This window comes from Bos javanicus, chromosome 1 (assembly GCF_032452875.1).
Source record: "Bos javanicus breed banteng chromosome 1, ARS-OSU_banteng_1.0, whole genome shotgun sequence".
NCBI classification, from domain to species: Eukaryota; Metazoa; Chordata; class Mammalia; order Artiodactyla; family Bovidae; genus Bos; species Bos javanicus.
In genome coordinates, this window is record NC_083868.1 from 46,618,542 (window position 1) to 46,645,935 (window position 27,394).

Below are 27,394 nucleotides of genomic sequence, written 5' to 3' on the forward strand. Positions count from 1 at the left end.
ACTTGTAGTCAATCTGTTCAGATTTTCTGTTTCTTTCTGATTCAGTCTTGGAAGACTGTATGTTTCTAGGAATGTATGTATCCATCCATTTCTTCTAGGTTGTTCAATTTGTTGGCATATAATTGTTTATAGTAGTCTCTTATGATTCTTTGTATTTCTGTGGTGTTGGTTGAAATGTTTCTCTTCTCATTTTAGATCTTACTAATTTGGGATCTCTGTTTTCTTGATGACTAAAGGTTTGTCAAAGAAAGCTGAGCACCAAAGAATTGATGCTTTTGAACTGTGGTGTTGGACAAGACTCTTGAGAGTCCCTTGGACTGCAAGGAGATCCAACCAGTCCATTCTGAAGGAGATCAGCTCTGGGATTTCTTTGGAAAGCATGATGCTAAAGCTGAAACTCCAGTACTTTGGCCACCTCATGCGAAGAGTTGACTCTTTGGAAAAGACTCTGCTGCTGGGAGGGATTAGGGGCAGGAGGAGAAGGGGATGACAGAGGATGAGATGGCTGGATGGCATCACTGACTCGATACACGTGAGTCTGAGTGAACTCCAGGAGTTGGTGATGGACAGGGAGGCCTGGCGTGCTGTGATTCATGGAGTCGCAGAGTCGGACACGACTGAGCGACTGAACTGAACTAAACTGAAAGGTTTGTCAGCTTTGTTTATCTTCTCAAAGAGCCAGCTCTTTGTTTCATTGATCTTTTGTATTGTTTTCAGTCTCTATTTCATTTGTTTATGCTCTGATCTTTATTACTTCTTTCCTTTTTACCAACATTGGGCTTTTCTTATTCTTTTTCTAGTTTCTTTAGGTATAAATTTTTAGGTTATTTATTTGAAAATATTCTTATTTTTTGAGGTAGGTGTATATCACTATGACCTTTCCTTTTAGAACTGCTTTGCTGCATCCAAGAGATTTCAAAAAATTGTGTTTCCATTTTCATTTAGCCCAGGTATTTTTTGATTTAGGGCTTCCCCAGTGGCTCATGGTAAAGAATCAGCCTGCAATGCAGGAGCTGCAATTTTGGTCCCTTGGTCAGGTAGATCCCCTGGAGGAGGGCATGGCAACCCACTCTAGTATTCTTGCCTGGAGAATCACATGGACAGAGGAGCCTGGCAAGCTACAGTCCATAGGGTCACAAAGAGTCAGACATGAGTGAAGTGACTTAGCATCCATGCACACGTTTTTTTGGATTTCTTCACTGATCCACTGCTTGTTCAGTATATTGTTTACCCTCCATGTGTTTGAGTGTTTTCCAGTTTTTTTCTTGTTGACTTCCAGTCTTATAGTGTTATGGTAGGAAAAGATGTTTGATATGATTTCAGTCTTCTTAAGGTTATTTAAGAGTTGTCTTATAGAAAGCATGTGATCTATCCCATGGAATGTTCCATGTGCCCTTGAAAAGAATGTACATACCTCTGCTTTTGGATGGAATGTTCTCTACATATCTATTAAAGTTCTTGGGTCTAAGGTGTTGTTTAAGGTTAAAATTTCCTTGTTGGTTTTCTGTCCATTGATGTAAGTGGGCTATTAAAATCCTCACTAGTGTTGTTACTGTCAATTTCTCCCTTTATGTCTGTTAATGTTTGCTTTATGTATTTAGGTTCTCCTATGTTGGCTAAATATGTATTTTTGAGTGTTACATCCTCTTCTTGGATTGATCTCTGATCATTATGTCCTTTATCTCTTGTTATAGTCTTTAAATTCTGTTTTGTCTGACATGAGAATTACTACTCCAGCTTTCTCTTTCTTTCCAGTCACATGGAGTAATTTTTCCGTCTGTTTACTTTCAGTCTCTGTGTGTCTTTTAGATCTTGTAGGCTGCATATATATAGGTCTTGTTTTTTTGCATCTGTTCAGCCACTCTATATCTTTTGTTTGGGGCATTAGGTCCATTTACATTTAAAGTAATTATTGACAGGTTTGTTCATTTGTCATTTTGTTACTTCTGGTTATTTTTCTAGTTCTTCTCTTTTCCTTTCTTCTTTAAGTCTCTTCCCTATAGTTTATGATTTTCTTAAGTATTATATTTACATTTCTTTATCTTTTTTGGGGAGTACTTATTATAGGTTTTTGTCTGTGGTTAACATGGGATTCACATCTATCTATCTATCTATATATGGCTATATATATTCCCTCTATTACTTGTTTAAATTGATAGTCACTTAGGTTCAAATACATTCTATTTTTTTTTTTTTTTAATTTACAATATTGTATTGGTTTTGCCATACATCAACATGAATCTGCCATGGGTGTACACATGTTCCCCATCCTGCCCCCCCCTTCCACCTCCCTCCCCATACCATTCCTCTGGGTCATCCCAGTGCACCAGCCCCAAGCTTCCTGTATCATGCATCAAACCTGGACTGGTGACTTGTTTCATATATGATATTATACATGTTTCAATGCCATTCTCCCAAATCATCCCACCCTCTTCCTCTCCCACAGAGTCCAAAAGACTGTTCTATACATCTGTGTCTCTTTTGCTGTCTCTCATACAGGGTTATCATTACCATCTTTCTAAATTCCATACATATGTGTTTGTATACTGTATTGGTGTTTTTCTTTCTGGCTTACTTCACTCTGTATAATAGGCTCCAGTTTCATCCACCTCATTAGAATTGATTCAAACGCATTCTTTTTAATGACTGAGTAATACTCCATTGTGTATATGTACCACAGCTTTCTTTATCCATTCATCTGCTGACGGACATCTAGGTTGCTTCCATGTCCTGGCTATTATAAACAGGGCTGTGATGAACATTGGGGTACACATGTCTCTTTCAATTCTGGTTTCCTTGGTGTGTATGCCCAGCAGTGGGATTGCTGGGTCATATGGTAGTTCTATTTCCAGTTTTTTAAGGAATCTCCACACAGTTCTCCATAGTGGCTGTACTAGTTTGCATTCTCACCAACAGTGTAAGAGGGTTCCCTTTTCTCCACACCCTCTCCAGCATTTATTGCTTGTAGACTTTTGGATCGCAGCCATTCTGACTGGCATGAAATGGTACCTCATTGTGGTTTTGATTTGCATTTCTCTGATAATGAGTGATGTTGAGCATCGTTTCATGTGTTTGTTAGCCATATGTATGTCTTCTTTGGAGAAATGTCTATTTAGTTCTTTGGCCCATTTGTTTGATTGGGTCGTTTATTTTTCTGGAATTGAGCTCCAGGAGTTGCATGTATATTTTTGAGATTAGTTCTTTGTCAGTTGCTTCATTTGCTATTATTTTCTCCCATTCTGAAGGCTGTCTTTTCACCTTGCTTATAGTTTCCTTTGTTGTGCAGAAGCTTTTAATTTTAATTAGGTCCCATTTGCTTATTTTTGCTTTTATTTACGATATTCTGGGATGTGGGTCATAGAGGATCCTGCTGTGATTTATGTCGGTAAATACACTCTAGAAGGACTTCATTTTCTCTCCTCAAGCCCTAGGTTTCTTGATTTGATGTTATGTTTTACATCTTTTTACTTTATGTATCCATTAACTAACTGTAAAGTTAATTTATGATTTTGTCCTTTAATCTTCATGTTGGCTTTTTAATTGGTTGATCCACTGCCTTTACCATATATTTGTCTTTACCGGTGAGATTTTTTGCTTTCATACATTTTTGCATTTCTAGTTATGACCCTTTCTTTTCCCTTTAACATCCTTGTAAGACCAGTAATGAAGTTTTATCATTTTTGTTTGTTTCGGAAACTCTTTCTCTCTCTCTCAATTTGGAATGATAGCCTTACTCAATTGTAACTTTTTTTCACTTCAGCACTTTAGATACATTATGCTGTTCCCTTATGGCATGAAATTTCTACTTTAAAACAGCTGATAGCCTTACAAAGCTTCCCTTGTATGTGACTCACTTTTCTTCTCTTCAGTTTAGTTCAGTTCAGTCACTCAGTCGTGTCCGACTCTTCGCGACCCCATGAATTGCAGCACACCAGGCCTCCCTGTCCAACACCAATTCCCAGAGTTCACTCAAACTCATGTACATTAAGTCTGCGATGCCATCCAGTCATCTCATTCTCTGTCATCCCCTTCTCCTCCTGCCCCCAATCCCTCCCAGCATCAGAGTCTTTTCCAATGAGTCAACTCTTCGCATGAGGTGGCCAAAGTACTGGAGTTTCAGCTTTAGCATCATTCCTTCCAAAGAAATCCCAGGGCTGATCTCTTTTAGAATTGACTGATTGAATCTCCTTGCAGTCCAAGGACTCTCAAGAGTCTTCTCCAACACCACAGTTCAAAAGCATCAATTCTGCGGCACTCAGCTTTCTTCACAGTCCCTCTCACATCCATACATGACCACTGGAAAAACCATAGCCTTGACTAGACGGACCTTTGTTAGCAAAGTAATGTCTCTGCTTTTGAATATGCTATCTAGGTTGGACGTAACTTTCCTTCCAAGGAGTCAGCTTCTTTTAATTTCTTCTCTTGCTGCCTTTCAAATTTTCTCTTTAAAATTTTCCATTTTAATGCTGAAATGCCTTGGTGTGGGTTACTTTGGGTTCATTTTGTTTGGTGTTCTCTATGATTTCTGGACCTGGATATTTGTTTTCGTCTTCAGTTTAGGGAAGTTTTCAGCCACTTTTTTTTGGAGCTGCACAACATGACTTGTGTGATCTTAGCTCCCCTACCAGGGATTGAACCTGGACCACATAAAAGTGAAAGTGGGAAGTCCTAATCACTGGACTACCAGGGAATTCTCATCAGCCACTATTTCTTTAAATAATTTTCTGGCCCTTTCTCTCTTCTCTTTCTGGGACTCCTATAATACAAATATTAGCATGCTTGATGTTGTCATGAGTTTCTGAAAGTATCTTCTTTTAAAATCTTTTTCTTTTTAATGTTTTGATTGGATGATTCCCATCATTCTATCTTCCAGGTCACTTATATATTCTTATGTAGCATATAAGCAATTCCCTCTAGTGTATTTTTGTTTTTCACATGTCTGTATTCTTCAGCTCTGGTTGCTTCTTTTCTCTATTTTATAATTCTTTGTTGAAGTTTTCACTGTGCACTTTCATTTTTTTCCCAAGTTCTGTAGATCTTTATGACTGTGACTTTGAAGTCTTTATCATGTAAATTACCTATCTCTGTTTCATTAGGCTTTTTCCCCCTGGGTGTTTTTGTCTTTTCTTTTAGAATAAACTCCTCTTTCTCCTCATTTTGTTTGATTTTCTGTGGTTGCTTCTATAAATTAGGTGAAATAGTTACCTCCTCTGGTCTTGAAGATGTAGTGTTGGGTTGGAGCATTCCCTATGTAGACTGTATGTGCTGGGGTCACTTTGGCAGACCGACTGGGGCTGAAGCAGGCATGGGTGCAGGGGAGAGTTGCAGGGTGCACTGGGTTGGATCAGGGTTACCTTGGTTGAATGGCTAGAAATGGAGCAGTTTCAGGTTAGAGCTTTCCTAAGACAGGCCAAAACTACTGTCCTAGTGGGATGGCTGGAGCTTCAATGGGCACAGTGTGTGCCTGGGCTGCTGCCTTGGAGGGACAGCTGGCATTGGAATGGGTGTAGGCCAGGAGCATGTTGGGGTGGTGGCTTTGGTAGACTAGCTAGAGTGCCAGGCACTTTACAAACTCATACCTGAGCTGGAACTCAGAGAGAATGAGTTTATGTGTGAGACCTTTGAAAGCAGAGTTTAGATTTCCTTCAGCTCTCGGACCCTCCCAGACTTAAGCCCTATTGTTTTTCAAAGCCAGTTTTATGGGCTCATCTTCCCAGTGCTTGTCCCCAGAGCCGAGGTACCCAATGTGGGACTTGAACCCTTTGTTCCTTAGGGAGTACCTTTGCATTTGTGACATCTCCTTCTGCTTGTGGGTCACTGTGCTGGGGTTTGACTAGATTATGGGTCTTCCCTTCCTACATATCGTGATAAAGAAAAACCCATTGTTTTTCTTTGTATCCTTAATTGTAGATGAGCTTTTCTGCTAGTCTTCAGGTCCTTTTCAGAGTTTTTCTAGAAGTAATTAATTGACAGTAATTCTGTCAAAGTAATTGTCTAAATGTAACAGTTTTGGTGTCTGTGGAGGAGATGAGCTCAGGATCTTTCTATTCTTCTGTCTTGATCCTGCCTCCTGATTCTTGATTCTTACCTTGTCTTCTGAGAAGCTGAATGGACTTTACTCTAAAATGTATGCATACAATCCATGCTTTTAGACTTCTTTTCAAGATTTCAGTGTTCTCTATTTGGATGTGGGTGTCTGAACCAAATGATCAGTCAAACTCTCAACTCTGGATTTGGTCCTGGATCTAGTTGTCAGCCTCAGATGATGTCTCAGTGATTACAACAAACAAGATGACCTAGACAAGACTCCTGTTTTCATCGGTGGATCTTGAGCAATTTCTGTCCCCAGGTGCCTGGCAGGAACATTGATTAAGACATCCTTGCATGTCTATTTGGAACCCAGGAGGTTGTGCTGACTGCCAACACTATATACACTCATTTAGCTCCCATGGGTGTGGGAACTTCATGTTCTTGGCAGAGGACAGAGAAGCTTTGATTTTCCCCGCAAGTCCCTTCTGCCACTAAGTACAGGGTGCCTCTGCAGGGATGGGTTCCAGGTGGGGAGCTTTTCCTTCCATGTTCCACCTTTAACTATGGCAACCAGTTGTTGTAGGGCTCTGATTGAGTTTTTGTCTCAATTTTATAGCTGTAGAGTGAGATTAACGAGAGTAGATACAGTGTTGTGCTGATACGGGACAAGTTGGAAAGAATCTTATGAATCATTATGTCCCACACAGACTTACAGACAGTAAATGATAGTTCATGGCACAGCTGGGACTAAATCCAGGTCTCTGGATTTCTAGTCTACGATTGTTTCTGTCTTGCTTTGACCTCTCCTAAGTAACTGTGTTCAGAAAAGTGGAAGCCGAAATAGAGCGTGGGTTGATTTATGAACTCAGAATCGTATGCTTCACTCTATTATATATGCAGCAACTTTCCAAACTGGGCTTTGTATTTCCTTCCTCTATCTTTCTCTTTAGGCTATTTTCTAGCCATTTTGGGGATAAGTTTTCAAATATTTCTGAGGTAGAACCTCAGAATTCAGCTTATTTTAACTGTAATCTATTTCACATTTTTGAGTGTATTTTCAGCATCATGAAGGTATTTGGTGGGTGAAAGATGAATAAGACCTAGCACCTGACCTGGAAGCATGCACAGTCTAGAAGAGCAACAAGCATAAACATAACACAGAATGATAGTTGCCATAATAGAAATCTACCTAAAGTATCAGCAGAGACAATGTGCTGACTGAGTAGCATCAGGGAATGGAGCATGGAAGGTAAGGAGATGGAAACTAAGTTGGAATTTGAAGAAAAACAGAAAATGGAATTGAAAAACTAACTGACTTTTAAAAAATTGAAATACAATTGATTTACAATATTGTGTTAGTTTAAAGTGTACAGCAAAGTGATTTGGTTATACACATATATATATAATTTTAAAAATTCTATTTTCAAATTTTAAAAATTAAAAAAAAATTAAATCACTTTGCTGTACATTTGAAACTTTTGTAACATTGTTACTCAACTATACTCCAATATAAAATAAAAAGTTTTTAAGAAATTGAAGAAAAAACTAGATTAGGAATGAAAAAAAATACTTTTCCATTTTAGGTTGTTATGAGATAGTGAATGCATTTCCCTATGCTAAACAGTAACTCTTTGTTATCTACCTATTTTATATATAGTAATGTGTATCTGTTAATGCCATACTCCTAATTTATCCCTGCTTCCCCTTTGGTAACTGTAAGCTTGTTTTCTATGCCTATGAGTCTGATTCTGTTTCATAAATAAGTTCATTTGTACTATTTTTTAGTTTCCGTGTATTAGTGATATCATATGGTATTTGTTACTGACTGACTTTTTAATTCATGCTTCTACTCAGGTACTACTTTATTTAGCATAACAAAATTGTATTGTAAATGCTTCCAAAAGATAACATCCAGACTGGTACAAGTTAGAACTTAGGCTACATGCAGAACAACTCACCAGGAAAGTTTAGGACTTGGCTCAGATACTGTTTAAATAACACACCATTATTTTTTAAAAATTTATTTATTTTTTAATTGAAGGATAATTGCTTTACATAATTTTGCTGTTTTCTGTCAAACATCAACATATATCATCCATAGGTATACCTATGTCCCCTCCCTCTTTAACTTCCCTCCCACCTCCCTTCCCATCCCATCCCTCTAAGTTGATATAAAGCACCTGTTTGAGTTCCCTGAGACATACAGCAAATTCCCATTGGCTATCCATTTTACATATGGTAATATAAGTTTCCATGTTACTCTCTCCATGTATCTCACCCTCTCCTCCCCTTCCCTGTGTCCATAAGTCTTTTCTCTATGTCTCTCCATTGCTGCCTTGCAAATAAATTCATCAGTACCATCTTTCTAGATTCCATATATATGCATTAGTGTACGATATTTACCTTTCTCTTTCTGACTTACTTCACTCTGTATAATAGGCTCTAGGTTCATCCACCTTACTAGAACTGACTCAAATGTGTTCTTTTGTTGACTGAGTAATATTCCATTGTGTATATGTACCACAGCTTTTTATCCATTCATCTGTTGATGGACATCTAGGTTGCTCCCATGTTCTAGCTATTGTAAATAATGCTGCAATGAACATTGGGATACATGTGTCTTCTTCAATTTTGGAGTAACACACCAGTATTGATGAAGCTAAAGACAAGCACTGCTATCCCTATAGCCAGAAAACAGATAGATATGGCTCTTAAGGTTAAATCAGTAGCATTTGTTAGTATTTTTTGAGCATTTATTGTGTGTTGTACTTTGTGCCTATTACAAGCACTACATTATTTAATTCTTACACTAATGATATAAAGCAGGCACCAGTATTTTTTACAGGTGAGAAAACAAAAACTCAGAGAAGTAGAGAAGTAATTTTGCCCAAGGTCAGAGAGTAGAAAGTAGTAAGCCAGAATTTGAACTCAGGAGTGTCTCGTTCCAGGGACTGAACGTTTAACTCATATGTATGTATGTGTGTGTGTTTGTGTGTGTGTGTGCTCAGTTGTGTCCAACTCTTTGCTACCCCATAGACTGTAGTCTGCCAGACTCCTCTGTTCATGGAATTTTCCAGGCAAGAATACTAGAGTGGGTTACCATTTCCGGCTCCAGGAGTTCTTCCTGACCAGAGAACAAACCTGTGTCTCTTTAATCTCCTGCACTGGCAGGTGGATTCTTGACAACTGCACCACCTCAGGGTTGTAAGAATTTCCATCCCTCTAGCAATACATGAGATGCAACCCGCTTTCCTATGACAATACATAGAAATTTGCTACATTCTTCTTGGTCCCCCACAGAATGGCTGCCCCATAGTTTAGGTAATCTCTTACTGGTTGACATTTATTTTATTTCCAGATTTCAATATTACAAACAATGCATCCTTGAACATTTCATGTATCAGTTTCTGAGTCTCCTTCTAGGAAATACCTACAAATGGAAACCCTGCTTCAGAGGCTATGCATGTGTAATTTTTGCCACTCTGACAGTTAGATGAAAATGAAAACAGGCTTTGAATGTTTATTTTTTCTGATACTATGTCTTCATATACTTACTGCCTGAAAGGAGTAGTCATTAAGAGCAAAGTCCTGGAATGAGATTGTCTGGATGTGTCCCCAGTGTTCTCTTTTGATGACTCTTTGTAAGGAGCCAGCTAAGGGCAGATTACTTAACTCTCTCTGCCTCACAGGGCTGTTAGGAGAGTTTCATGGGCTAATACTTGCAAGGTGCTTCTACCATAATTTATGTGATTCTCCTAATTAATTTAATTTCACTGGAGAGAATGTATATTTAGACAGTATATGTCCTACTATTCAGTTATGTGGTGACTTCTCTCATCTTTTCAGTTCCTTTTTAAATGCCCTTTACTTTTCTTTATTTATACTTTACACATTTTTTAACCTTACTCCTAAGCTTTTATGATTACCAAAGAGAGTTTAACACACTATAATTAAAGAAGAAATAATTTTTAATAAATTAATAAACATTCCTGATATTTAGTTGAGTCATTGTGTTGAGAGTTTATACAATGTTACAGATTTCAGGTTACTTTTATTGTTACATTATATCCTAGCACTAGAGCCCACTATCAGTATAATTAGGTCTGGATTCAAATCCTAGTTCTGATTTTAATTAGTTTTTTAATGAGTTTTTTGGCTATATAATTTCACCCTTGTCGTCTAAGTTTCCTTACTAGAAGTAAGGGAATTAGACTATGCTATTTTAAGCTCTCTTCTTACCCTAAAATTTTATTATTCTTTATATTCAAAAGACCTGGAGAGGGTGTGGAGAAAAGGGAACCCTCTTACACTGTTGGTGGGAATGCAAACTAGTACAGCCACTATGGAGAACAGTGTGGAGATTCCTTAAAAAACTGGAAATAGAACTGCCTTATGATCCAGCAACCCCACTGCTGGGCATACACACTGAGGAAACCAGAAGGGAAAGAGACACGTGTACCCCAATGTTCATCGCAGCACTGTTTATAATAGCCAAGACGTGGAAGCAACCTAGATGTCCATCAGCAGATGAATGGATAAGAAAGCTGTGGTACATATACACAATGGAGTATTACTCAGCCATTAAAAAGAATACATTTGAATCAGTTCTAATGAGGTGGATGAAACTGGAGCCTATTATACAGAGTGAAGTAAGCCAGAAGGAAAAACATAAATACAGTATACTAACGCATATATATGGAATTTAGAAAGATGGTAACAATAACCCGGTGTACGAGACAGCAAAAGAGACACTGATGTATAGAACAGTCTTATAGACTCTGTGGGAGAGGGAGAGGGTGGGAAGATGTGGGAGAATGGCAATGAAACATGTAAAATATCATGTAGGAAACGAGTTGCCAGTCCAGGTTCGATGCATGATGCTGGATGCTTGGGGCTGGTGCACTGGGACGGCCCAGAGGGATGGTATGGGGAGGGAGGAGGGAGGAGGGTTCGGGATGGGGAACACATGTATACCTGTGGCGGATTCACTTTGATATTTGGCAAAACTAATACAATTATGTAAAGTTTAAAAATAAAATAAAATTGGAAGAATTAAAAAAAAAAAAAAAAAAAGACCTAATTGCCAGAGAGCCTGACCTGTAGGCTGGGGTCACGTTACACAGTAAAGAATCTGCCTGCAATGTGGGAGACATGGTTTGATCCCCAGGTTGGGAAGATCTGGAGAAGGGAATGGCAGCACACGCCACTATTCTTGCCCGAGAAATCCCATGGACAGAGGATCCTGGCAGGCTATGGTCCATGGGATTGCAAAGAATTGGACAGGACTGAGTGGCTAACGCTAACAGTATCACAAGTTCTTTAGAAGGAAATCCTATGAATGTAGGGTACAGTGAATAAGAGATTAAAAATTCACCTTCCCCACAATTCTCTCTAATAGTATGTGTACTTTTTGGGGGGAAATGATTCCTTATTTTCTTCTACAAATTCATGACAAACCTCAGAGAGCTAGTTCAAAGCCCTTCTCTGGAAGTGAAGTGAAAATTGCTCAGTAGTGACTCTTTGTGACCCCATGGAATATACAGTCCATGGAATTCTCCAGGTCAGAATACTGGAGTGGGTAACTGTTCCCTTCTCTAGGTGATCTTTCCAACCCAGGCATCAAACCCAGGTCTCCCACATAGCAGGCGGATTCTTTACCAGCTGAACCACAAGGAAAGCCTTCTCTGGAAGGCACTTTTTATTGGCCTCCTTTGATGTGGCAAATGCCATACAGAGGGAAGAAATTCACTGTACAAATTCCTATACAATAGAGTGTTGAAATTCATTGCTCTGGGGGGAGATATAGACTTTGATAGAGTTTCAGTCACAGGAAAAACTTGGAGGAGGCTGGAAATAAAATGCCACACTGTATGAAACTTGGGCCAATGACCTTTTTCTGGGGTTAGTTGGTCCAATAGCTACAAATATTATGTTAACTCAAACTGAACTGAGCAAATGATCTTTAATAAAACTGGCACACTGGAACATCCTCAGATTATTTTTATAATTGTTTGGATCTGTAAATGGCTACTGTGTAGGGACTGTGGTAGAGAGGCATACAGGAGGAGGAACTCTGGAGAGTAGTGATGAGGCAAGGATGTGACCCCAAGGTATATCTCCTACTTCAGAAGAAAAACCTTTGTGTCCCTGGGGAGGCGTAGCGAAGAGTTAGTTTCTCTGAAGCTGGGATGTGTTGGTTTGGCATTTGCCCTGGGCTGTTGTATTCTCTCTCTAGAGTGGTCTTGAAGCTAGGAAGTTGAACAGATGGTAAGGACCCAGTAAGGTGTCTGAGAGACAGAGAGAATGAAGAACAGAGGTAACAGGGCAAATAGGAGAGGCAAGATGAGTCTGGAATGATAAGCCACACCTGCTGAGATGACAGAAGAATGAGGAAATAATAAAACAGCCTGTTGGGTGGGACCCACATACTTTTCAATCAACTATATAAATGCTTCTCTTGGAGTGGAGACTAGGTGTTATCTAGTTAGTCAAGTTTTAACTGCAAGCTGGGCTTCTCACTCCTGCTCATAACTTCCCCTCCCCCATTTATTCACTAAAATGCTTCACATTTATACACCATCAGCAATGTATTGTTTAGTAAGATAGAGTCTGATCTTAAAGAGCTTAAAGCCATGTGTTCAACCAACCAGCTGCTGCAGCTGCTAAGTCACTTCAGTCGTGTCCGACTCTGTGCAACTCCATAGACGGCAGCCCACCAGGCTCCCCCGTCCCTGGGATTCTCCAGGCAAGAACACTGGAGTGGGTTGCCATTTCCTTCCCCAATGCATGAAAGTGAAAAGTGAAAGTGAAGTCGCTCAGTCGTGTCTGACTCTTCGAAACCCCATGGACTGCAGCCTACCAGGCTCCTCTGTCCATGGGATTTTCCAGGCAAGAGTACTGGAGTGGGGTGCCATCGCCTTCTCCAGAGCAGTATATAATTTTGCTTGTTCTCATTTTTCCTTCCCAAACCCCACAACCTTGTTTATTTATTAAGCAAACTCTCATGTGTGTTGTGCCATGTTTCAGGTAGTTTTCCAGGCATTACAGACACCTACACATTTCATGTTCATAAAAACCCTATGGGGTAGGGGCTGTTACTATTCTCATTTTATCTATAAGGCAACTGTGGGCATGGAAGTTAACTCTCCCAAAGTCATATAGCTAGTAAGTGGCAGAGCTGAGATTTGAACCAGTGACTCTGGCTCCAGAGTCTATGGTCATAACAGTTTTACTACATTGCATGGTTTTGATTTTGAATTGGTTGCTGCTGCTGCTGCTAAGTCGCTTCAGCCATGTCCGACCTGTGCGACACCATAGACGGCAGCCCACCAGGCTCCCCTGTCCCTGGCATTCTCCAGGCAAGAACACTGGAGTGGGTTGCCATTTCCTTCTCCAATGCATGAAAGTGAAAAGTGAAAGTGAAGTCGCTTAGTCATGTCTGACTCTTTGCGACCCCATGGACTGAAGCCTACCAACCAGGCTCCTCCATCCATGGGATTTTCCAGGCAAGAGTACTGGAGTGGGGTTGCCATTGCCTTCTCTGTTTGAATTGGTAGTTGTTCACAAAAAAGAAAAATATTTGAATGATGAACACAGGATCTAATTTTAACCAATTTCCTGTTGGAGAAGAAAAGAGTTCATTTTCTTTTTTAAAATAAGAGCCAAAAAAAAAAAAAAAAAGAGTCAGTTTCTTCTAATTAGTTTAGGACCTACATCATTTTTTCACTGTGCAAGAAATGACTTGAGAGAATAGGGTGCAATGAGGGAATGATTTAATTGTCCATTAGGGTTTCTTCCAAAGTTCAGGCTATTTCTATGAAGCCAAAAGAAAAGAGGCTGTCCTTGTGTTCACCAGGGCCAAAGTGATTGCCAAATCTGCTACCCTCCAGGTGGTTCTGCTCTTTTACTTATTAAACAGCTGCTGCTGGGATTCCATTTATGTGCTGTTACTGGGCTGGATGAGATGGACATCCATGGAAATACACACGTGGCATCTGCCATTAATGAGCTTATAATTTAAAGAAGGAGACTAAACACACACATACCATCTTTAAATAAACTTCACAAATCTAGCAGCATGTGAGCAAGCACTCAAATAAAGATTTCAGGGGTGAAGATCAGAGGGGAAACTTTATGGAAAGGCTGACTTTGAATAGATGGGGAGATGGCATATTGAACCTATACACCTCTGCTGATTCTCTTAGTCTTATCTGGTTCAAGGGCTTTGACCTCTTCATCCATCTGCTCTGCCTCAGCTTGGAGCCTGACAAAGTCTGTGGTCTTTGACATTCTACCACCCAAGACTGGCCAGCTCCATGCCTGGACTCTCTGGTTCCTTTCACACTTTGAGACTTGTATGATACATCATGCTACTGAGCATGGGCTCTATCTACCTAAGCAGCTCTTCAGGGGTCCAGAAGACACAACCTAGAAGAGAGTTGACTTGGGCAAAGACCAATAAGAGCCAGAAAGAATTTGGGCAGATAAGCACGCTTTCCTTTTCATCCTTCAGTGGACTCATTTAAGACAGTTTCTCTGACCAGCCTGTCTGGAGACATTCTGGGTAGCTGAGTAGGTGACCTGCTAAGTGACTGAGATTCTTCAAGCTCATAGTGAAGTAGAGGCCATTGCTGTTATGTTATCTTTTATTGCTTGTCATCATTCCCTGTGTCCCTTTCTTTTTCCTTCACTTCTGTCCCATGATTGCATTTCCCTAAAGAAATATCCCATAATTTTTGCCACACTTTCTGTTTTCTAGAAGTTTTGGAGTAAGACAGAAGAGATGAAAATCTTTGTAGAGTGTAGGATATACAAAGGAATGATCTGGATTGAGAACATATATGTTGGGAATAGCCATGGTCAAATTTTAGAAGGCCATGATGAGAGACATATAGATTCTTGGAAAGCTTTTGAACAGAGGAGTGCCATAGTGGAAGCTGGGGTTTAGGAAGGTAGATCAGTTCAATTCAGTCACTCAGTCATGTCTAACTCTTCGCTACCCCATGGACTGCAGCACACCAGGCCTCCCTGTCCATCACCAACTCCTGGAGTTTACTCAGCTTCATGTCCATTGAGTCCGTGACGTCATCCAACCATCTCATCATCTGTCATCCCCTTCTCCTCCTGCCTTCAATCTTTTCCAGCATCAGGGTCTTCTCCAATGAGTCGGTTCTTCATATCAGGTGGCCAAAGTATTGGAGTTTTAGCTTCAGCATCAGTCCTTCCAATGAATATTCTGGACTGATCTCCTTGAGGATGGACTGGTTGGATCTCCTTGCAATCCAAGGGACTCTCAAGAGTCTTCTCCAACACCACAGTTTAAAAGCATCAATTCTTCAGTGCTCAGCTTTCTTCATGAGACTTCCCTGATGGCTCAGAGGATAAAGCGTCTGCCTACAATGCTGGAAACCCAGGTTCAATCCCTGGGAGGAAGATCTCCTGGAGAAGGAAATGGCAACCCAATCTAGTATTCTTGCCTGGAATATCCCATGAACAGAGGAGCCTGGTAGGCTACAGTCCATGAGGTCACAAGAGTTGGACATGACTGAGTGACTTCACTTTCTTTCTTCATAGTCCAACTCTCACATCATACAAGTGATGGGGGACTACTGGAAAAAACCATGAAGGAATATCAGGTTGAAATAAAAACGGGTGGTGGAGGTGGAGAGAACTGGAGGCAAGAAGACTATTTATGATTTAAATGTGAGGATGAATATAGGACCATGCTATAGAAATTAAATGGTGGATGAGGAACCTTAGGAAGGCTTTAAGCTATCTTAGTAAAATAAGAAGTCATTCACTAGACATGAGTAAGAGGGAGGTACAATGAAAAGATTAAAGGAGGAGGGAATACCAGTGAGTATGACACTCCTGAGGTCGTGCTACTGAGCAGCCATGGTTTAGACTGGGTCATAGTGCTTTATGCTGAGCCTGGCTATGTGGCTGTAGTTCTTCCTGCTCTCTATCAATATGCTTCTAAGGCACATATGGGAATTCTCATTTCATGATGAGTTTGTGTACTATAAAAATTGCCAGAGTACTGATGAGATACTTACATGGTCTATTCAGTATGTATCTTGTTAATTATGTTTTGTTAATTTTATAAATTAATTTTTAACAGTTTAATATTAATATGTTAAAATTTTGCTAATTAAAATGACTACTATGGAAATCGTTATTTACAGTACTTTTTAAAGAACAAAGAGATGAACCCTGTGGTTGTATATCAATTGGCTCATCTTGTAAAGCCAGAGTAACCACACAGCACTCATGTAGTCATGACTTTTGTCTAGATCTTGCTGTTCATGAGAAGGCAGAAGTGGGTGGAGCAAGCCATGTATTCATTCTGGATCTGAAATGCAAATGCGTAAGCTCCATTTTATTAATTTTGTGTAATCCTCAGCTACATTTAAAAATACTTCTGAAAGTTTTTGAGTTGTCATGTACTTTATACATTGGTCAGTTATTGAACACTTGAGTTTGTGTTGAAGTTCCCATGTCCAGGATTGTTTGTTTGCCTGGAAGAGAGAATAATTAATATTCCAAAGCATTACTTGAGTACAGTTTATATGCTGAGGCAGGTAGGCAGAGATAAACTATAAACCAAGGGAGATAATATAGCTACCCAGACTCTGAGATAAGGCTAGCAAAGAATCTTTAAGTTAAAACAAACAAAAAAACCCTGAAAACATGAAGTTTTTGATTTGTTGTGCATGATATTATGGTTTCCAGGGACCTGAAGTGTTGTCTGGCTGATGACTCAGAAGTCTGCTTTTGACTCAGCTAGTTGGTCCTTCCGTGGTGGCACAGGTACCAAAGCACGTCCTTTTTCAAGGGGTGGTATTCCAGTAGAGGTGCCCCATTTGTCTTTATGTTTATGTGATCATCATACTTATGATAGGATCTCATTTCCTTTGAACCCTCAAAATCTATCTTGCAGAGTTCAAGCCTGATCTAGAGGTGAGTGTCTCAGCTGCTTTTTTGTCTGAGTTTATTGGTAGGGAGTCAGCTGCTAACTGACTACTGAGAATCAGTCATCAGTAACCAACTGGTTTCAGTTTCATCACAGGAAGATGTGAGCCAGAAACAACATTTAGAAATCAACCAAGGGCTTGTGGGAGTCTGACCAGTGTCATAGGTAGAAGGTTGAACAGTGCTGAGGAAGTTTCAAAAATGGGGGGAATTTAAAAAGTGGAGGGAGTGTCACATTTTGAAGTGATGGGGGAGGGGCAAAAACACCCAAACCATCTCGACAAGGAAGTATGAGTACAAGGAACACGTGCAGGAAAGCTGAAGAAGACACAGACTTAAATAAAAAAAACACAAAAAACAAAGAACTGTTATCCTTAGGGGAAAGTATGTGCTATGAGTTAGCTCTATTAACCACCAAGATCCTTATACCAGAAGATTTGAGCACTGCTTAAAACATTGCTACGAGGTCATGGAAACTCTCTTGGCTTACTTTCTGTCAAATTATTTCCAATCTTTCTACACATGAACTCACCTCAGTCCCCAAATGTGCTTGACTGTCTCGCCTTGTCTGGGCTTGGTTGCATTTTGCTTTGGTCTATTTATCGCGGTTCTGACCTATTAGCTTCAAACAATGTTGCCTGCAATAAATGTCTGTCAGCATTATGTGTCTTGTTCATAGGTTTGATGTTTCCTATATATGAGCTGTCCATTCCTCAGGACACAGATGTCCAGTATTTATTGCTCTATCTGGCCTGTTAAGAAAATTCTCTTTCTATGAAAATAACATAAAAACAAAATAAAACAGAACTTGACCAACAAACTGATCAATCAGCCCATCCCCCCAAATCTGCAAAGATTCGCATGTCTGGAGAGTAATTGCAGGGACCCCAAAGCAAGCTGCCTGGATTCCCAAGGCAAATGCCCACTGAAGAGTCTCCCAGGCTGTAGCCACTGATCCCAACTTCAGCTGTGGGTGAGAAAGTATGACTGAGCCAGTAGGCTGCTTCACAGATGCTCAGCTGGCCTCAGAGCCTTGCTGATGCCAGCTTTTCACATGACCTGATTATGTCTCTAAATGTACAGAACTGGTATCTGAAGGTTGTTTGAGTTGCTCTGCAAAGTGCTGGTATTTACTTTGGGTTCAAGGATTTGCCCTTCTGTGTCTTTTTTTAATATAGGAGAATGAGACATGAAGAAAAGTAGCTTCCACCAACACCTCTTGACAGACAATCAGTGTTGTCCTTGCCAAATCCAATGGTGTTTAATTATTTTCTAAACTCCTTTACTTTATCTTTCTATACTTTCTTCCTTGGAGACTAGGTTAATTTTGATCCCAACTTGCACTTCTCTGAAGAGAATGCTTGCCTCCATTTATTGAGCTCCAGATTTTCACCTGAACTCTAGTACTCATTTATAGCTGCCTACTAGATGTCTCCAGTGTTATGAGATGATTTGGAAATCATTATGTTCCAGGTTAAAGTTACTTTCTTTAAAGTTTCCCCACAGAGAAAGACAAATATATCACTTATATGTGGACTTTAAAAAAATGATACAAATGGACTTATTTACAAAACAGATATAGACTCGTAGATATAGAAAACAAACTTATGGTTATCAAAGGGGAAGAGAGCAAGAGAGATAAATTAGGAGTTTGGGATTAACAGATACACACTACTACATATAAAATAGATAACCAACAAAGACCTACTATTATGTTGGTGCAAAAGTATTTGCGGTTTTGCATTGTTGAACTTTGCTGTTTGATATTGGAATACATTCTTAGATAAATGTGGGTTATATTATACACCACTTTAATGTGCATTTCTCACTTATGTTTTTCTGTTAATGACATTATTTGCTGTTTATTTTATATGTATTTCAGACTAGGGAAATGATGTTAGACAAAAAGCAAATTTGAGCAGTTTTCTTATTCAAGTTCAAAATGGTCATAAAGTAGTGGAGACAACTCACAATATCAACAACACATTTGGCTTATGAACTGCTAGTAAATGTACAGTGCAATGGTTGTTCAAGAAGTTTTGCAAAGGAGATGAGAACCTTGAAGATAAGTGCAGTGGCCAGCCACTGGAAGTTGACAACGACCAATTGAGAGCCATTAGTGAAGCTGATCCTCTTACAACTACATGAGAATTTGTTAAAGAACTCGATGTTGACCATTCTACAGCCATTCAGCATTTGAAGCAAATTGGAAAGGCAAAAAAGCTCAAAAATGGGTGCCTCATGAGCTGACCACAAATTAAAAAAATCGTTGTTTTGAAGTGTCATTTCTCTTATTCTATGCAACAACAATGAACCATTTCTTGATCAGGAGTGTGACCTGCGATGAAAAGTGGATTTTTATACAACTGGTGATGACCAGCTCAGTGATTGGACTTAGAAGAAGCTCTAAAGCACTTCCCAAAGCCAGACTTGCATAAAAAAAGGTCATGGTCACTGTTTGGTGGTCTACTACTGGTGTGATCCACTACAGCTTTCCTGGTGAAACCACTGCATCTGAGAAGTATGCTCAGCAAATCGATGAGATGCACTGAAAACTGCAATGTCTGCAGCTGGCATTGGTCAACAGAAAGGGCCCAATTCTCCTCCATGACAATGCCCAACTGCACATCACACAAACACTGCTTCCAAAGTTGAATGAATTGGGCTATGAAGTTTTGCCTCATCAGCCATATTCACCTGACTTTTCACCAACTGACTATACCACTTACTCAGGCATCTCAACAGCTTTTTGCAGGGAAAACACTTCCACAAACAGCAGGAAGCATAAAACGCTTTCCAAGTGTTCATCAAATCCAGAAGCATAGATTTTTATGCTACAGGAATAAAACAACTTATATCTTGTTGGCAAAAATGTGCTTATTGTAATGGTTCCTATTTTGATTAATAAAGATGTGTTTGAGAAGAAATGGTATTGACTTAACAGATGCAGAAGATATTAAGAAAAGGTGGCAAGAATACACAGAAAAATTAAACGAAAAATATCTTCACGAGCCAGATAACCATGGTGGTGTGATCACTCACCTAGAGCCAGACATCCTGGGCCTTAGGAAACATCACTGTGAACAAATCTAGTGGAGCTGATAGAATTCCAGCTGAGGTATTTCAAATCCTAAAAGATGATGCTGTGAAAGTGCTGCACTCAATATGCCAGCAAATTTGGAAAACTAAGCAGTGGCCACAGGATTGGAAAAGGTCAGTTTTCATCCAATCTCAAAGAAAGGCAATGCCAAAGAATGTTCAAACTACTGCACAATTGCACTCATCTCACACACCAGCAAAGTAATGCTCAAAATTCTCCAAACCAGGCTTCAACAGCACGTGAACGGAGAACTTCCAGATGTTCAAGCTGGTTTTAGGAAAGGTAGAGGAATCATAGATCAAATTGTAAACATCTGCTGGATCATCAAAAAAGCAAGAGAGCTTCAGGAAAACATCTACTTCTGCTTCATTGACTGCACTAAAGTATTTGACTGTGTGGATCACAATAAACTGTGGAAACATTTTCAAGAGATGGAAATACCAGACCATCTTACCTGCCTCTTGAGAAATCTGTATGCAGGTTAAGAAGCAACATTTAGAACCAGACATGGAACAATGGACTGGTTCCAAATTGAGAAAGGAGTATGTCAAGGCTGTATATTGTCACCTTGGTTATTTAACTTATATGCAGAATATATCATGTGATGTGCCAGGCTGGATAAAGCACAAGTTGGAATCAAGATTGCCAGGAGAAATACCAATAACCTCAGATATGCAGATGACAACAACCTTATGGCAGAAAGTGAAGAGGAACTATAGAGCCTCTTGATGAAAGTGAAAGAGGAGAGTGAAAAAGCTGACTTAAAACTCAATATTCAAAAAATGAAGATCATGGCATCCAGTCCAATCACTTCATGGCAAATAGATGGGGAAACAATGGAAACAGTGACATATTTTCTTTTCTTGGGCTCCAAAATCACTGTGAATGGTGACTGCAGCCATGAAATTAGAAGATGCTAGCTCACTGAAAGAAAAGCTGTGACAAGCCTGCACAGCATATCAAAAAGCTGAGACATTACTTTGCCAACAAAGTCTGTCTAGTCAAAGGTATGGTTTTTCCAGTAGTCATGTATGGATGTGAGTGTTGGACCATAAAGAAAGCTGAGTGCTGAAGAATTGATGCTTTTAAACTGTGGTATTGGAGAAAACTCTTGAGAGTCCCTTGGACTGCAAGAGCATCAAACCAGTCAATCCTAAAGGAAATCAGTCCTGAATATTCAAATATTCAGCTGAAACTCCAATACTTTGGCCACCTAATGCAAAGAACTGACTCATTAGAAAACACCCTGATGCTGGGAAAGATTGAAGACAGGAGGGGAAGGGGATGACAGAGGATAAGATGATTGGATGACATCACCAACTCATTGAACATGAGTTTGAGCAAGCTCTGGGAGTTGGTGATGAACAGAGAAGCCTGGTGTGCTGCAGTCCAAGGGGTTGCAAAGAGTGGGACATGACTGAGTTGACCAAACTGAACTGATAATGATTTAAAATTTGGAGTCCAAAACTACAATTATGTTTGCTGCAACCTAATTACTTTGCCAAAAAAGGTCCATCTAGTCAAGGTTATGGTTTTTCCAGTGGTCATGTATGGACGTGAGAGTTGGACTGTGAAGAAGGCTGAGTGCTGAAGAATTGATGCTTTTGAACTGTGGTGTTGGAGAAGACTCTTGAGAGTCCCTTGGACTGCAAGGAGATCCAACCAGTTAATTCTTAAGGAGATCAGCCCTGGGATTTCTTTGGAAGGAAAGAAATCCTTTCCAGTCCATGGGGTCGCAAAGAGTCGGACACGACTGAGTGACTGAACTGAACTGAACTGAATATATAGCAAAAAGAACTATATTCAATATTTTGTAATAACCTATAATAGAAAATAATCTGAAAAATGTATATAACTAAGTCACTTTGCTTACCTCTGAACCTAACACAACATTGCTAATCAGCTTTATGTCAAATAAAGAAAAAAGCTTTCTCAATTTGCTCCCAATTTTATATTTCTAAGTCTGGAATTGATAGATTATCTTTTAGTCCCTATATACATTTAATACCTTGTTCTATCAAACCCTATTTTATATAGTTCTTTACTTTTTCTTTCTTTTTAATTTTCATTGCCACCCTCCAAGTCTCATGTTCTTAAACAATAGCCTTGACTAATCTTCCTACTGCTAGCTGTATCCTCTTCAAACATCATCTTTACTGTGAAACTGTTGCTCTCCATAGCCTACAATGCAAAGCAAGCAATCCTAGTTGAGTCTGCTCTAATGTAATCTACATACTTAATCTTAACTTTTCCTACTAGGTTTGGGAGAATCTGAATTCTGGGTAGGCTCACAGAGAGGTGGACTTGATAAGGAGGAGATGGAACATGTTATAAAAGCAGCTGTCAGGTCACCAGTGCAGGTTTCTCAAATTCCATATTGAGTTGGAAGGCAATGGCAACCCACTCCAGTACTCTTGCCTGGAAAATCCCATGGACAGAGGAGCCTGGTGGGCTGTGGTCCATGGTGTTGCTACGAGTCAGGCACGACTGAGCAACTTCACTTTCACTTTTCACTTTCCTGCATTGGGGAAGGAAATGGCAATCCACTCCAGTGTCCTTGCCTGGAGAATCCCAGGGATGGAGGAGCCTGGTGGGCTTCCATCTATGGGGTCGCACAGAGTCGGACACGACTGAAGCAACTTAGCAGCAGCAGCAGTAGCAGCAACTGTCCTATCAATGTTGGGCATAAGAAATGAATTAGATACCTGGGTGAAGCAGCCTGGTTCAAATTTCAGATAAATACTTGGTCTCTCTTGTGCTGATGCCAAATGAAATGAGAAGGCAGAAAATGGAAATTGGATTATGCTATAGCAGGCTGGATTTGAGTTAGACAAAGAAGAGAAAAGTAACAGTAAATATTTGAATGCATTTAACTCTATAGAACTTTTCTGATGAAGATTATATGTGCAGTAAACCAATGAAGGACTAAATGTATTTGCAAATATAAATTCATACCTAAAGTATTGTGGAGAACTATATGCTTTCTATTTAAGAATAGACTTAAAAAATTATTAGCTGACCATAGAGACTTGGGAGTAGCATGTGAAAGAGAATTCTGGGGCAGGTACTTTGAAAACTAGAGGAATGTGGTATCATTTTTACTTCTTTCCCATGGTATTTGCATTAGGTATGACAAGTAAAGACTGACTTCCACACAGAGGTGGAGCATTTCCCAAAATCTAGGGAGATCAATTTCACAATGATCTAGTATAGGTTGATGTTCTTCCTCCCTTTATTCAGCTTTTAGAAAATGGCTTATAACTTTTGCCTTCAGAGATGTAATGTTTGCTTTCCATGAACAATAACCCACTAGGCCAGGTTTGGCTTAACCTTCTGAAAGATTCCAGCTATAGCAGAGGTAGAATAATCCATCACCTAAGGGCACATGAGGCTGCATCTATTTGAGGAACAATCAACAGGCATGTAGATACTGGGATAAAGTGCTGATTTGGAAACCAATTTATACATGGGTGTTCCTGGCCTGGTATAAAGACAGGCCCCCTGGGACAAATTTCATCATTTTATCTTTGAAATAGACTATGAGAAAGGGTCTGTGGGTAGCTTCCTTTCCAGACAAAGAGAAGCTGGTAGAAGTTGGGTAGATGACTTTCATGGCCAAAGAGGCCAACAATTCTGGGTACATGAGTGATGCGAGATGAGGAAAGGCAGGTGCTTCACACATTGAACATCTTAACTCTCAGCATGGGATCAGAAGCTACCTTTGAACCTTTGTCTCTTCCAAATCAAATACTAGCAATTTCACTTTGATTACAAGGACAATTACTTTCTCTTACTATAATCTTTTAAGTATTCAACTAGACTATGTAAAACTGCCATTAACAATCTGTGAGGTCAATTTGCTGATGCTCAAAGTCTATATATGTGTTCTAGTTTCTAGTTGTTGGATAAGTTGGAACTGATGATAAACTATAAACTGAAATAAACTATGTTAATCCCAATTGACATTTTAAAGATGTCCATTTATCATTCCTGCATTATTAAAGTAAGTAGTTTAGTGAGAGGGCAAGATGGGGTCTACAGTAATACATAGTTTTTTGACTAAGGAAGAAGCCAGCAGTTGATTTCCTCTCATATTTTTATCCTTATGGTATATGATGAAGCAATACATGTTGTGAAATTGATATGATAAAAACTGAGACACTGTAATGTATTCTGAATGTCTTATATGGATCTGGGTCTAACCCAGGCACAATTTGAAGCAAAGATAATAATGTTATATTCTTACTCACCCCAACCCCCAACCATTCCGTTTTGTTGTGAACAGAGATTTTTTTAAATCCAAAAGCAGGACTCACTTAAATGAGTTAATATAGATTTGTTTTTCTCTTTCTGACTTCACTCTGTATTGTAGTCTCTAGATCCATTGACATCTCTTCAAATGACACAGTGTCGTTCCTTTTTATGGCTGGATAATATTCCGTTGTATATATGTATCACATTTACGTTTATCCATTCCTCTATATTCATGGAATGTAGAAAAATGATATAGATGAACTTATTTGCAAAGCAGAAATAGAGACATAGATATAGAGAACAAATGTATGGATACCAAGGGAGGAAGAAGAGTGGGATGGATTGAGAGATCGGGATTTGCATGTATACAGTGCTGTGTATAAAACAGATAACTAGTAAGAACCTACTATATAGCATAAGAACTGCTCATTGCTCTGTGGTGACCTAGATGGGAAGGGAATCCAAGGAAGAGGGGACATGTGCATATGTGTGGTGGATTTACTTTGCTCTACAGCAGAAACTGACACAACATTGTAAAGCAGCTATACTCCAATTAAAAAAAAGTCGGATTCACTTGCTTGAATCTGGACTCCTAGGTCAAACTATACCCACTATGTTTTCCATGGAGCAGTCCCTGGGCAGCTGTGCCAAACAAATTCATTTGTTTTTACCAAGAATGGAAATGACCCAGAATTGACCAAAGTTTGCACTTGCCACTCTAGAGGAGGGCCAATCTCTCAGTTAATGTGGAATCTCGAGTCTCTTTGGCTTTGCTGGTTCTATGAGGTTGGGAGAATTTATGAATCTGAAAAAAGAATTATGTTCGCCTAGAAAGAAGTGAAGTTGTTCTTACCTTGCCTCATTAGTATTCCATTAATCAGAGGGTTATATATTTCTCCAAGGCAGGGTGGGAAAAGTTTTCTGAAGGCAGGATGAGAAAGAAACTGGGCGAATGAAGGATGTAGAGTTTGTAGAGGTAAAAGGAGAAGGACTAACTTGTGGGCTGTCTTCAAGAGGAATGAATGCAAAGTATTAGCTTTCTCTGTTGTTTGTATTTTTCCTTGCAGATACCTCGACCATGAGTATTGGTTTCAATAAGGAAGCAAAATGAATTCCGACAGGAAGCCTGGGAGCTGTGACTGGCAGAAGAAAAATGAAGCCCAACAGCATGGAGGTGTGTCACTCTTACTCACTGGGTTTTACCTTGATCTACACTCAGTTATCAACATCTTTTCAAAATGCCTGGCACTCATTCGTGAAATAGGATACAGGTCCTGACACTGAAGTGATGGATGAACTTTCAGGTACATTGTATTGAAATAAGCCTCTCTCCTTTTCCTTCCACACTGTGAATTCATTACTATATCTGTCCATTCAAGAGTCATCCACTGAGAGCTCATTATGTGATAGGCATAGTGGTAAGCACTATAGATTATCAAACACTTAGTTCCTAGAAATGTTATAACAGTAAACAATTTGCTTTTTTTAAAATTTGCTTTTATTCTAAAATTTGTTTTGGTTTTATGACTCATGCTAAAGGTTTCAAACCAAGAATCCCCAAATGAATAAAGAAGGTGGAGATATTTGTGATGATTTATAGCTTTTTAGATCTGCATTGCATTGAACTCATAAAGGCACTACCTTATTCATTATTTAAAATATTGCAAGGCAATTATGAGTAAGATAGGCTCCTGACTGACTCCAGAGGTGCCCTAGTTGTTGCTCAGAAGTCAAAGTACTAGCCTTTTTTGTTCTATTCTCTCTGTGTTATCCTGTATAACATTTACAGCAAATGAACCCTTGTATTTGTCAGTATGAATTTTATGCTTATTACTATTTATGGTGTAATGCTATAGTAATACCTGCATAAACTCACAGGGAAGAAGAGATGGTGGTATAGCTATGAGGCTTGGGGAGGATTCTCTGACCACCTTCAAGGCTGAGTGTATGCCATGCAGGAGGGTATTTTATGGAAAGGGTGGGCCAGATACCAGTGAAGATGTGGCGAACACAAATGTGGGAGGTGTTGGGGAATCTGATTTAATTTCTGATTTCTGTGATAGTTTGGAATTTTAATTAAACACCTTAGCAAAACTTCCTGGTAGGAGGATTTGGCCCATATTTCAAATATTTCGCAAGTGCTGGGGAATGGAAATTTCCAACTGGCAGCATTTCATAATTCTGATAACCTGGGGAAATTAGTATAGCAAGTATAGGTTTCATTCTTGAATCACACACTCCCCTTCCCCTGAAAATATCAGTTTAATCATATGGTTACTTGAGGTGTTAGTTTCAGAGAAGGTTGGGCTACAGCACAGCCTATATAGGAACGATGCATTTTGAAGAAATCTAATGTGTGCTCCTACACTCAAGTCTCAGAGAATCAAAATAAGGACCTCTTCACTTGTAATAAATAATCAAATCTCAAATGAAGTCTATAGCTGTTTGAAAAACATTCTGCTGTCCTTTCTTCAGAGGTTCATGCTAATAGATGCCTTGGATCCTCTCTCGACTATGGGTGTCCAATGGTCTTAGAATGAATGGTGATAATAACTCAGCCAATCAGTGCTTGTCTGAACAGTCTCCTGAGAATAGGTGCTGTGAAATACAGAAAGAAAGGAAGACTGGGTTGTGAAGGAGGATGAATTTACTATCAGGAGTAGTTGGATTTAGACAAATACAAGACAAAAAAGAAAGGTCATTCATGCATTCCAGTGATGGGAGAAGAGAAAAGCAAAGTGAGGAAGTGAGGGGAAAAAAACCCCCATTACCAAATTGACAAAAACAAAAAAAAAAAACACAAAAAACCATCTAACAAAAACTAGATTGATGAATGACCTTTAGCTGTGGAAAGATACTATTCTGTTGAAACATGAACTGAAAGGATTTCTTTTGAGGGCTAATTTACATTTTTTCTTTTTCAGTCTTCAACTTATTTGAGTAGATGCGTGGTTCTGCATGGTTAGTATGTTTGTCTCTCTGAAAAAGAAAAATGGATCAGCTTGATATAGCTTGATGTAAGCAGTCAGGTGATGCCTG

The 27,394-nt window shown here is 39.4% G+C and overlaps 1 long non-coding RNA gene across 1 annotated transcript in view; it reads left to right on the plus strand.

The window, feature by feature from the left end:
• Positions 1-26,055, plus strand: part of LOC133227860 (uncharacterized) — an 88,057-nt gene extending 62,002 nt beyond the window's left edge. Inside the window, exon 4 of the long non-coding RNA XR_009729982.1 lies at positions 25,423-26,055. This is a non-coding gene — a long non-coding RNA (uncharacterized LOC133227860). The remainder of the gene's footprint in view (positions 1-25,422) is intronic.
• The last annotated feature ends 1,339 nt before the right edge of the window (positions 26,056-27,394 follow it).